The sequence below is a fragment of the Neopelma chrysocephalum genome, unplaced genomic scaffold (assembly GCF_003984885.1).
Source record: "Neopelma chrysocephalum unplaced genomic scaffold, ASM398488v2 Primary Assembly neopelma1_97276, whole genome shotgun sequence".
Classification (NCBI taxonomy): Eukaryota; Metazoa; Chordata; class Aves; order Passeriformes; family Pipridae; genus Neopelma; species Neopelma chrysocephalum.
In genome coordinates, this window is record NW_020925917.1 from 31,009 (window position 1) to 43,907 (window position 12,899).

The window sequence follows — 12,899 nt, forward strand, 5'->3', positions numbered from 1 at the left end:
CTATTCAGGCAGACACCTCCAGGGCTGAGGCCAAGTTTGGCTGCAGCCAGTGACGTGGGACTGTGCTGTGCTCTGCTCAGCACCCGCGTCAGGCAGCCCTGGCACCCGCACGCACAAGGGAGAGGCAGGGAAAAGGGGCACAGCCAAGACATGGGACGCCCTGTGCCTCCACCAGCCTTGGAAAAAGGTTTCTGTGGGTAATCCAGGGCTGTGTTTGTGTTTGCACTCCTCCAGCTGTGAGGCAGCACAACTGGGTTTGTCAGCAGCAGGGGTTGAGCTGTGCCAGCTGCTGGGGAGCATTGCCTTGTTCTGAGTGCTGTGTAACAACCACACAGACACTGAAGGTCTCTAAAAGAGCCTTACCCTCAGCTTGCCCCAAAATTAATTTTGGAGAACAAATGTACGGACCTCTACAGGAATATGCCCAGGAGTTATTGTGAGCTTTACCAAGTTCCCTAGTTTTTTTTTGGGGGGATGTTTTTCCTCTTTTCCAGAGAAATCAGTTTTGTTGTCTGTGTTGAAATGCAGGCAAAAATTACAAGCCAAAGAACACAGGACCAGATCAGCAAGCTGAAATCAGAATGAGAACAGGCCATTAAGACAAGCAAGGGACAACAGATCTCAGATCTCCATGTGCTCTCTGCAAGGATGAAAGGCTGATGTCTATAATATAAGCGTCACTTATATTAGCTTTTAATTTTTGTTGCTTATTTTTAGGTGTTATTTCCAGAAAACCAGCCCAGGTTTTGTTTAAAAGTCTCTACTTGTTTGCCAAGCTTTTTACTCAGACTTCACAGAAAACTTATTGGTTTCTTTAGACACAAATTCCTCTTTCTCCTCCTCATACCAAGCTTTCAGGCCCACTGCTCCTGTAGGTACCACTTTTTTCCTTCCCCCTCTATACCCATGAGCTTCCTCTTCAACACAACTCCAAATGCAGCCTCTACTTCTGGAGTAAAATGGGAAAGTGCTGGTGTTGGAGGCTATTAGCTAATTGGATTAATTAAAAGTAATTGGCTGCACATGGTGACCATGATTGGGGAAGGAAAGGGAAGTGATATAAGAGAAGGTAGGGAGGAGCTGCTTTGGGAAGATGTATTGAGGATGTGCTTGTGGGAGCTGAGATCATGACTGTAGTGATTGTGGTCTCCCTTTCTTGAGCGCACACCAGGTAGGCCATGTGAAATGTTGAGTTGGTGACAGAATTTCCTCTCATCTGGTTTTCCAGCATTGTAACTTCTGGAGTGTATCATGTGCTTCTGGATTGTGCTGGAGGCCTTCGTGTGCCACGATCTGAACTGGCAAATTTGTTGCAGGGTTTGGGCTAACAGAATGAGCAGGAGTTTCATCAATTAATCCCACCCTTGCTAATCTCAGCCTGCACAAACTCCTGTATTATCTGTCCCACCTGTGCAGTTTCATTTGCAAGCCTGCTCTATGTATTACAGTGCTGTTATTAGTTAAAAAATCCTAATTACTTGGATTATTCTGGTAAGGTGGTTTAAAATTTCTTGGAATTAGGGATTTTTTTTTTCAGCAGATGCTCACAAAGCCTTGTATGTTCTTATTGGGAACTGTGACATCTACTCTGGTGTGGTCCTGTCACTTGCCTGTATGGGCTTAGGTGTCCTTTGAGTTGGTGTATAAAAGTAGGGTAAACACAGGCTTTTATATATTCAGCAGAAGGAGTTTGATTTACCTGTATTTTTGTATAGTTTGGGGGTTTTGTATGAAAACATCAAATGCTATTTGAAGCTGTACCGTTAGATCTATTGAGAAAGAATATGCAGGTGAGTTGGAGTGAAGATGCCAGCATTGGGGACAGTAAATTCACTTCTGCTTCTCTGGGTTGGTTACTAAATAAGTACAAGCTACTCTGGTAACTTCATGGATTAATAGAACTGCCTGAGGAATCCTCCAAGTCAGTGAACTACTGCTATCTGCACACTGGAATGCTGCTTCCTGCAGCAGCCACCGTTCTGCATTTACGTGCAATTAGCTTAAACACTATTTCTTTCTATCGAGAAGGAAATGGTGAATGAAATCTGACTTAAAAATTGGATTCTTCCCAGCTGAAACTCCCATTTCCAGACTGAAACTGGAGGAAGTAGTTTATGCTTTTGCCAGTGTCTGCACTGTGCTGCGCAGGGATGGGGGGGGTCCCCTGGGGAAGGTTTTCTGTCTCCATGTGGGAGAGTTGAGGCCAGGGATTATCTCAGCCTCAGGCTGCCAGGTGCTCCAGAAAGACACCTTCTCACAGCAGTCCTGTGGTGCAGTGAGGCCACCTTTTGGTTAAAATCCATCTGAACCTGCTGAACTGAGTTTGGATACAAACCCCATCTACACACCCGCTCTTCAATCATCAGCTTCTCCTCGTTCATCACATGCACCTTTGCAGGCAACGAGATTTGCAAGTCCCTTCTGCAGCTGCACCTTTTTTTTAGTGCAGTTCTGAGTCTTCTCATCCAAAGCTTTGGTTTTTCTGTATCATTAGGTGGCAGCACATCCCAACATAAAATCAGTTTGTCCCCAGAGCTCAGTGACCAAACCAGGGGACAGGGAGTCAAGAGAAGTTTCCTTGGACCTAAGCTGTGATGTGAAGGATGTATTCTTTGCAGAGAGATCTTCTCTGATGAAAATTTATTTTATTAAGTATCTATAAAGATTCATTCTGAAGCTGCCATGAGTTGCCAGTGAGACTGCAGTGGTATAAATTTTTTGATAACAGGAGATATGTGCTATAAGGAAAATGGATGACCTGCAATATATCCTGTAGAGAAGAGAAGGTAGATCTTCACAACAATGTTTTTTCTTGGAGATTGAGAGGCACTGTTACCCTATTCAAATTGTTATCTCAAACAGTATTTGTTGTGTTCTCAAGAAAAAAATCTTTCATGACATTGCCTTGGGAGCAGAACCAAATTGCAATTTCTGTATGAAATAGAGACAATAAAGAAAATAAGGGTGCCACATTTGGCATTGAACAGACAAATATCAGGCAAAAAATTGGCTTAGCAGAAAAAAGGCAGTAATGTGGCTTTTTGAAAATATATGAGGAAATACTCCCAGTGTGATTACTGTCAAGCATTTATACTCCTATCTGTGTCTGAGATGGCCCAGATCATAACATAGCTAATTCTCATCCGAGTTTTGATTAACTTTATCTGCTCAAGGCCACAGTGAGGAAGAACATGTAGTTGATGTCTACAGCACTTCACTGATGTTGTAGAGCCACAACTTTCTTGTTAGTAGTTGAAACAAGGGAATTTTAGGCTGTATCAGTCAAAGTACATGGGGACTTGATTAGGGTTTTCTTCAAGTTGTTGTATTCCTGAATTGCAATAACACTTCCTTCAGAGCTTTGGGAAGACTTGTAGAAAACTTATGGATCAGTGGATCTGAGATGGATCATTTTTCATTTAGAAAGATATAAAATACACACACACAAAAAACAAACTCAAAAAACCAGTTCACCCTCTAAAAACAGTTTCATTCCAAGGCCACTCACATAAATTGATGTCTGGATCTGTTGCTTAGGTCTGGTTACATGAACACTGAAACTCAAGGCAAAATTCTACTTTTTTTAGTCGTAACATTATTCTTACTCTGTCTCAGTTCTATGAAATGTTTCTGAAGAACCTCTCAGAACATCCACACTACAGAACGAAAACGCCCCTGTTGTCAGCCAATCCTCATTCACAGCTGCAGTTCTGAGGTGCTTCATGGAATGTCTGGGAATCAGAGAATTATTAACTGAAGTAAACCTCCTATTAAATTAGGAGAAGGTGTAATTAGTACCTGCAGACAGTTGTGTGTACAGCTGTAAGGTGATGAGGTGTATGTGATAAGAAGGAGGAAAAGGAAAATGGGAGCAAGGTGCAGACATGTATTTAATTCTGCATTTAGTACATATAAAACAAAGCTTTCCCTATCTCTCTGTATTCTTTGTGAACAGACCTGGGACTAGCTGTGTGAGAGTGGAAAAAGCCACCTGAGATGGGCCAGCATGTTGCTTAAAAAAAGGGAAGAAAGAAACAATTCACACTGAGGCTTCAGCTGAGACCATGACTGGTAGTGGGAGGTTTCTCATCAAAGCAGTTGTGCAACAGGACCTTTGGACCTTCAGCTCCAGTTTATGGGAGTTCTTTGAAAGAACTGATTAAAAACTGAGCCTGGATCCTCAGGATCTGCCTGAAGAATTTTGTGACTCTGCAAAGCAGCTGCATTTTTGAGTTTCTGTCAGAGAAAACTTTTTTGTTTTCTCAATCCCCCCTTCCCTCAAACATTGTTAGTGCCTCCAAGTCTAGCCTTGGATTGGAGCCCTGAGCACCTTTAAATAATCTGAATTGTCCTGTCACCTTTGACTAGAATTTTTCTCTCTCAAGCATAACTAGATATGTATTCCTTACAAACTTTACATGAAATTTAATTCCAACGCAGTTCTGAATAAAGAGACTGATTTGCAATCCTAAGGTGGCCTTCCTTCCACTGCTGCTAATAAACTGCAAAACATGGTGAGTATTTAAAGCTCCAAATTCCCCCTCCCTTTCTCCTGACAAGCTTGCACATTCATTCTGACATGCAGACTGACAGCTTCATGGCATTTTTGGGAATGTTCCGACTACACTAAATATGTGGTACTATTTATTTTAGTTTCCCCATTCCCAGAGCAGCCACTGACTCACTGAAAAAGCTAAGAGCAATATTTGGCATTTGTTTCCTGTGCAGTACAATTTGCCTGGTTCATTAACCTTCTTTATGTAGATGTAAATTCTGAGTCTGACATGGCTATTTTTGGGGAACATGTCAAAACCAGATTTGTCTGTCTGAGCAGCATTTTCTTCTGAAAAATGTGTAAAATTCTTTCAGTAATTTGGTCTTTTAAAGTAAATGTTGTGTTGGATTCTAAATTATGTTTATGTGGCACATTTGAATCTTTAGCACCATTAAACTTACAAAGCAGGGACAGGAGACAGGGGAGTGTATAAAACACCAGCTGTGTGACAGTATCCTGTACCTGTTGAAGAAATCTCTTTTTTTCCTTATGCAACACAGAATTACTGTGGATTGATAGAGACTGAGCATAAATTCTGCTATCTCTTGTACCAGGACAGTGCTGGGTTAATGGGTGGACTCAATCTTAAGGGGGTCTTTTTCAACCTAAACATTTCTATGATAGTTCTGTTATCCCTCAATATTTTTCCCTGCACTGTGACAAGAACCATGTGGGGAGGGAGGGGGAGGAGACAGATACATTGGCCTGTTTTGCTGTTACTTTTCAGGCTTTTGTCTCCTCAGTTGTTTGATACAAGCTCTGTCCCCCCACTCCAGTGGAAAAGTTGATGCTCAAAACTTCGCCCTGCCTGACACACCCTCCTCTGGCTTCGGGCTCAGCACTTCTTTCCTCCCCACCAAGGAAATTGCTTTAGGAATTGGCTCCTCAGTGACCTGGCTCTTGGTAGCACCAGCAGCTCAGCAGATGTCTCAGCCCCTGCCATAGCAGAACTGAGGCTCCAGCTGCTGCCAAGGTGCAATTGGATTTGTTTCAGCTCATTTTCTATCGTGACCTTAAAACCAGCCCCTTGCTCCAAGTTCAGGACTCAGTTTGATTTCGGCAGCTGCCTGGCTAAACTGCTTTTGGGAGGATTTGGAGACCAGGGTAGAAAGGAAGTACCCCTGTAATCCTGGGAAGGATGTGATCTCATCTAATACCTTCTCAATGGGAAAGGTTGGTTACAAAGATCTGAAAAGCTGGCAAGATATGAAATCTGAGCATGGGATCCCCTCTGCCAGGCTTTCATACTGAGCCAGACACTCCCTTTCTGTCCTTCTTATGTTGTTTTTGGATCACCACTTTACACTGAGGGTCTGGACTCAGGTGGGAGCACATTCTCCACATCAATGCAAAATTTGTTTCAAATAAGAAATATTTACTGAACTGAGCAAAGATGTGTACAGGACTCTGTTTTTGAGGCTCTGATGCCATTTCCATCAGAACAGCTGGATTAAAAATCCTAGCAGAGTAAGAGATTGTTTCATAAATGTGTCCAGTTTGGAGTTTGGTGAGGGGATGACTTAAAGTTGTCTTTGAAACCAAAGAGCTGGGATTTTTCAGGAGTGGATACCAGATCCCTGCTTTCAGATGTTTCAGTCATCCACAAATTCCCCAATCAAGTGGATTGTTCTACTTTCCTCAGCACTAGGTGGTCATTTATGTAGACTTGTGAAAGATCATTTTCTGCATCCTACTTCAGGCACCCCAGTCTGGAGAGCTCAGCTGATTCTTTTCCCTCTACTGTCCCAGTTACTGACCTGATAATGAAAAGAAATGTTTCCACAGCTGGTAGTGCACAAATATCTGCTGTATTCTGCCACAAGCACGAAAATTTCATGTGCCACTTGATGTCACTCTTACAAAGCTCAAAGTCCTTCAGCAGTACAAATCTTTACACTTCCACTGTAAACCAGTGAACAGAATGTTATATGCAGGTTCCTCAGCAAAAGGGGGGTGAAATAATATAGAGGTGGTCATATTGGCTGTCCCATGGAGAACACAGGGACAACTCAACTGTTATATCAGGCAAAAAACACACCTAGGTTTCATTTTGGTGGTTTTAGTAAATTATTAGGGATGGCAAATCGACATTGAATCCATCACCTTGCATGTTTCAGGCTTGCTTTCTAGAACCTTACTTTGCTGCATGGGTTGTTTTGGGCATAGGAGGATGGTAAGTGTCAATTCTCTTTTCCTGTCTCATCATGTTTGAGAGTTTGTGGAGAGGATGGAAATTGAATATTCAAATCCAATTAAAAGTTAATAAAATCTAACCCTCTCTTCTACTTTATATTTTCAAAGAGTGGCAAGAAGTTGTAGGTCAGTAACCTGCCAAAACATAATTTAGCCCAGGAGCCAAGAAGACTGCCATTGTGAGCTTCATATATGAAATGTCTTGGGAGAGAAGGGAATCATCTGAGGACAAACAGTAATTAATGGCATTAACTTGCACAGAGAACTTGAGTCAAAAATCAGTAAGCTATAAATTGAGGGGGTGTGCTCTGAAGATAGATAGACAAGCATCCTTTCAAGATGCCAGTGAGGGTAGACAAGAACAAAGGTACACCAACAGAGAATTTCCATTCATGAAAGACTGTAAGAAAAATTTGGATAATGTTTTAAATTATCCAAGTACAACTTGAGGCACAGTGACATCTTCATCTCTGCTGAACACTGGCTGTGATTCTACCACTGTGATTCTGCATAAAACACTGACCATGTTCACTTTGACACAGGCTGGATTAGTCTTCCCTCCCTCTTCCACCATCCTTTTAGTCCCACTATGAAAAAAGTGGGACATGTTTGCACAGAGGCTGCAGGCACTGCTTAAACCAAAATAGACTTACAAATCTCTCCTCAAATATATCTAATACCTGATAAAGTCAGCCAGAAAATTGATTAAGTGCTGTTAAAAATGTAAGTACTGTAGCAAGCTGGGTAATTTTTGCATGTTGTACAATAGAACAGATTGTCAGGGCACTGTACAAAATTTTAATTGCATAATTTTTTGACTGAGTCAGACATCTTTCCTTATTAACTTGAGCCCTACTATAGATGATTTTGGCATGTACCAAGTTATTACCTGGTATGGCTTATCTGGGTGGTTGTTTCTTTTGAACTTTGATACCATTGTAGTCTAGGGCACTTTTTGTAGAGGTGATTCCAGATGATGTCACAGTGAGATTTGCATTAGTGATCTAAGATTGCTCCACATACACTCCTGCAGTGCAATGGGATGACTCTTGTTTCATCCATGACCTGCAGTTGACTTAGTGGCTACAAATGAAAATCTCTGAATTCCATTACCCAGCTCATCTCTAAAATCAATGAACGTTTCCCTGATAATTCATAAATAGCTCAACCCTTTTAATAAGTGCCAGAAAGGGGCATTGAATTTCCCCATGTGTCTCTTTATCATTCATTTAAATAGGCAGAAAAATTGAGCCCTCGGACATTTCCAGGTTTCCAAAGCCTCATTTATACAAAATGCAAGACACACAGACCTCTCTTTTCCAAGAAAATCCCCCAACATACATCTCCCTGTGGCACATGTAATCGTTGCCATCAAAGGTGAGACGTGCATGTTATTCCAAAAATATTCTCACGGAGATTTAATGCTATTTGTCATTACTTGGATTCTGCCAGCTTATGGTCAGGAGGTGCCCCTTAAAGAAGCTGCGTGGATTTCTGTGGCAGCCTCTGCAAAAAATACCATTTTACACCCATTTAGAAGGATGGGATATGTTAAGCTCAGTTTCAAATTTTGGTTTGTGTCTGACTGTGGTAAGAAAGGAGAACAGAGCTGAGAACAGAGCAGCACCTGTGTGTTGCAGTCCTATGAACCAGAGCAGAAATATGTTTTGTGACTTTTACGTTGTATCACCTTCTGCCCCAGGTGGGGAGATTCAACAGTTTCACATGGAAGGATGAAAGGCTGCTGCCAAACTCTTCTGAAACGAGTCAAATACCAGTAATGCTGCTGGAGAGTTTGGGGGTGGGGTAGATGTAAGTTCTTGTGAGGCAGCAGTGACACAGTGAATGCCTTTTTTTTTTTTTTTTTGCACTAGATCCTCGTTTGTCTCAACACCACAGAGTTGTCCTGTTTTATTTACCAAGTAATGTTGGCCTCATTTAGTTATAAATATATTAATACCTGGCCTTGCTTCAGCGACTTCCTCCCTAGGGCATTTTACGGTTCTGTCTTTCCTTTACTGCTTATCACCAGGGTTTGATTAAGACAGTAATAAAAACTAAAATAAAGGCTAATTTTAAACAGGTAGTTGTGGTTTATTGCAAGCTATTTTGGTTACTTTCCTGATTAGAAGCCTGATTACACCGGCTGATTTTTGGTGCCTTTAACTGCAAGTGTTACAAACCACAGCTGGCTCAAACTATTGGTCTTGAATGTCATTACCCTGTTACATTCCTGAAGCAGCAAAGAAAGCCCTTACTAGCAGTCCTGTTAGGAAAGGAGTCGGCTCCTTGCATTATTTTAGCATTCTTGACATGCAAAAATCTTACTGGGTATATATGGGTTATTCTTTGTGGGACATGGCTCTGGTTGAAGCTTTACTGATGCAAAAGGAACTCAAGAGCTGTTTTGTCTAAAGTTTTGGTCTCCTCAGGTCTAGTCTGCTCATGTCACACAAAAGCTTAAAGCCACCCCAGCTTCATCTAAACAGGTTTCCAATATATATATATAAACAGCCCCTGAGCTGGGATTACAAACAAAGCTAGGAAGGAACCAAGTGTCCTACCAACAAGGCTTCTTTTTTGCTTTCAGATCTATTTGCTGGCTCTGCCAGCAATACTCTTGTCCTTGTAAATATCTGTAGTTTCGTATCTCTCAGAAATCCGGATGAACCAAACTCCTAAAAAGAAATTTGCAGGCTGAGTGGTCTAGAAAGGCTTTCCATGAAAAGTTCCTTGTGTCTTCACGAAAATATCCTTAAGAGATTTCATGAAAATATTCCTGCTTAATCTAGCAGAGTTCTTAAGTCAAAAATGGTGGGATAGTGTTTCTGGGCTAAGTTTAATTTTGCATCTGCAGTGGATTGTGAAGTGTTTGCAAGTGAGATCTCTCCTGCATATGGGTGAAGCTACAGTTTTTGCCCTCAGTCTGATGGGGTTAAAATGATATTTATTTTTTGTGCATATTTAGGATGATTTGGATTGAGATAATTGCTTATTTAATTTGCATCGTAATGTCAGAAGTGCAGTCAGATCCACAGACCAAGAACTTATTGTGCACAGTGAGTCGTGGGATCATAGAAGGGTTTAGGTTGGAAGGGACCACTAAAGGCCAGCCAGTGCAAACCCCCTGCCATGGGCAGGAACATCTTCAACTACCCCAGCTTGCTCAGAGCCCCATCCAACCTGGCCTTGGTTGTTTCCAGGGCTGGAGCATCTCTAACCCCTGGGCAGCCAGCGCTGGTGTTTCACCATCCTCATCAGAACAAAGTTCTTCCTTGTGTCTAGTCTGAATCTACCACCTCTGAGTCTAAAGCTGTTAACCCTTGTCCTATTGCAACAGGCTCCACTGAAAAGCCTCTCCCCATTTTTCTTATAAGCTCCCTTTGATAACAATTATCACCATTTGGGTGAGATCTGCTCTTCACTCAGAGGGACTTCTGAATGCACTCTGGAGTGTGCTGGGGTCAGTGAGCCCCAAAGTCATGGGCACAGTAACAACTCACTGGAACTTTCCTGAGTCCTTGAATTCCTGATACCAGTGCAGAGAGAAAGCATTTAGCCTGATGTTTTTTTTAATTTCTTTATTATAAGTCTCTAGTTATTTGTGGGTTTATATAAAGATTTCACACAGCTCTTACCAGTGAGAGGCTGGCAATCATAGGTTGCAGAGCACGAATATTGTTTTTGGTAAAGCATGTTGTACTATTTGAATTCTACTGAACATTTCAAATTAGAGCTGCTCCTCTTGATAAAAGGAAGCAGACTGTAGCCATCTTTTGTCCTTTTCTATAACTTTTTAAGTGAAAAGCTCTAAAAACTTGATTGGTCATCGTGGTAAAATTTAGATCCTTAGTTTACTCCTCTTGCTGTGTGAAGCCCATACCACCCTGTAACATTAATTTAATTGCTACTGTTCCTTTAGGCTTTCTGAACTGACTGAGTGTTGACCTGGCAATACCTGAGAGGTTTCTTCCCTTCTTATAGGAAATCTTCCAGTAGTTTCCCACAAAAAGACATCTGGCCTCTGCCTACCACTCACTCTGTATTTCATACATGGATTGATGCTCTAAGTTGAGTAACTTATCATGTTTTAGAAAGGTGTTGAAGCTGATGTAAAGGCCCCAGTGGTGATGTGTGTGTTACTTCCCTTGCTAAGCTGTTCTAACAGTCAATTACTCTCTGATGGTCTTAGAGGGTCAAGTGATTTGGTTGTGGCTTCATCTCACAATCTAGTTATAGGAAGAAGCATTTATAGCTCGTCAACGTCTTCTCAAATAAGATTTCTATTTGAAGTATTTATTTTTTATTTAATCACTGAGATTTTAAATTGCAGTTAGACTTCAGATTAAATGGCCTGCTTATGGCAGGCCTTACGTAAAACTAACACTGACCACTTTGCATCAGCAAATACTTTCATTTCATTAATACACCTAAGCTCTGTTACGGGAGTCATTCTTTTTGTTTAAACACAGACAATGCAGTTTTTGACCTACCTACTCATACACCAAATGTGTGTCAGAATGAAGAAGAGGTGCAAAAATCCTAATTTACTACTTGAAAAGAAGCCAATAATTTAATTGCTACAGAAACTGTAATTAGAAATCATTAACTGTTTATAATGTGTTTAGAAGACTCAAAGCAATACTGATGGTGAACTAGCATCCCCCCCAACACATTTGCATGCTAGACAAGCTTTAAGAATTTAAGCAAGAAGATTTCATAGTGACAGCAGAAAAAAATAAGAAAATTTTCTAATCCTCCATTTCCTTTCATTTTACCACAGTTGGTACCACTGGTTTTTTGACTGGAAAGATTCCTTTTCCAAAATTAAAGTGATTAATTTCTGAAGACTGAAGTAACAAGCCTTTGTTAAAGAATATTTGCTGGCTCTTTATTATACTTGCACTTCTTTCTGAATCTGGCATAGTTTTACTGATGATAAAACCAGTTTTACTCTCCACTAAAACCTACAGTTAAATCTCGAGCAACCAGAGTAGAAACCACCACCACTTTTATCACAGAAACATTTAGGATTTTGTTGAAACTTATACGAAATTTTAAAATAAAGTTCTCTCAGTAAACTGTGATCTCTTACCTGCAGAAGTCTTTGCTGGAGAGAGCTGGGAGGAGATATAATAATTATCCTGAACACAGAACCAGATGACAGACCCCAGATTGCAAATGTAGAACACACAAGCACCCCCTGCAAGAGGGTTTATGAATTTCTACACCTCAACTTAGTGTAGGGCTCAGACACCTCTTCTTCCCTCACACTAGACACACAAAGTATAAATTTCAAACTTGCATGTGAAAGTAGGATTGCAAAAGTATCATTTTGTCTGGTCTGGGAAGGCTCAGAAATACTTAAAGCCCTTGGGCTCACAGTCTGTTTGGAGGAAATACAAGGACCACACTTCCCAGTTGCAGCTGGGAATCACAGTTGAAGGCAGCTCCAAATTCCAGGCACAGTGACCATAAAGGCTGGAAAAAAGACAGGAGCTGTGTAGCAAGAGACTTCGTGTGTCAGTGTCAAATATGGTCACCTTAAACAGGAAATAATTTAATATTCTTATTTCTTTCAGGCCAAAAGAGCACGAGATTTAGTAACCCGCCTAACTCAGGTTTGAGTTAGAGTAGCCTCATAGCAATAAAGTCAGAACAATAATCAAGCCATGCAAGTCCCTGGTTTGTTGGATGTTTCCCTGGTTCCACTCTTCACTAGATGATACCCTGTGCAGTACTTTTTCTTCTGTGTAAGAGGCTGCTCTCCTGGTCTGATGCACTGTTATAAATCACTGATATCTCAAGGCTGTACATTCATATTGTTAAAGCAGACTTGTCTGCTTTTGTTAGCCTTAAGAGAATTAAGATGTGTTGCTTAATCTATTGTTAATATTCATGAAATAGTTTAGCAGATGCTTTGAGGGGTTTTTCTACTCCTTACTGTCACTGCTTATTTCATTATATATTTTTCTTCCATGGAAAGTGAACATAAATATCTTCCCATCAAAGTAGAGGATGATATACAGGGAAGAAGAGATTGAGTATTTAAATCTGGCTGTTCTACTTGGAAAAGAAAGGCTGGGAATTGTCCTGCCTATCAAGCCAGCAATAAAATGCCTCAATGTTCCAAACACTTGAGCACATAGGA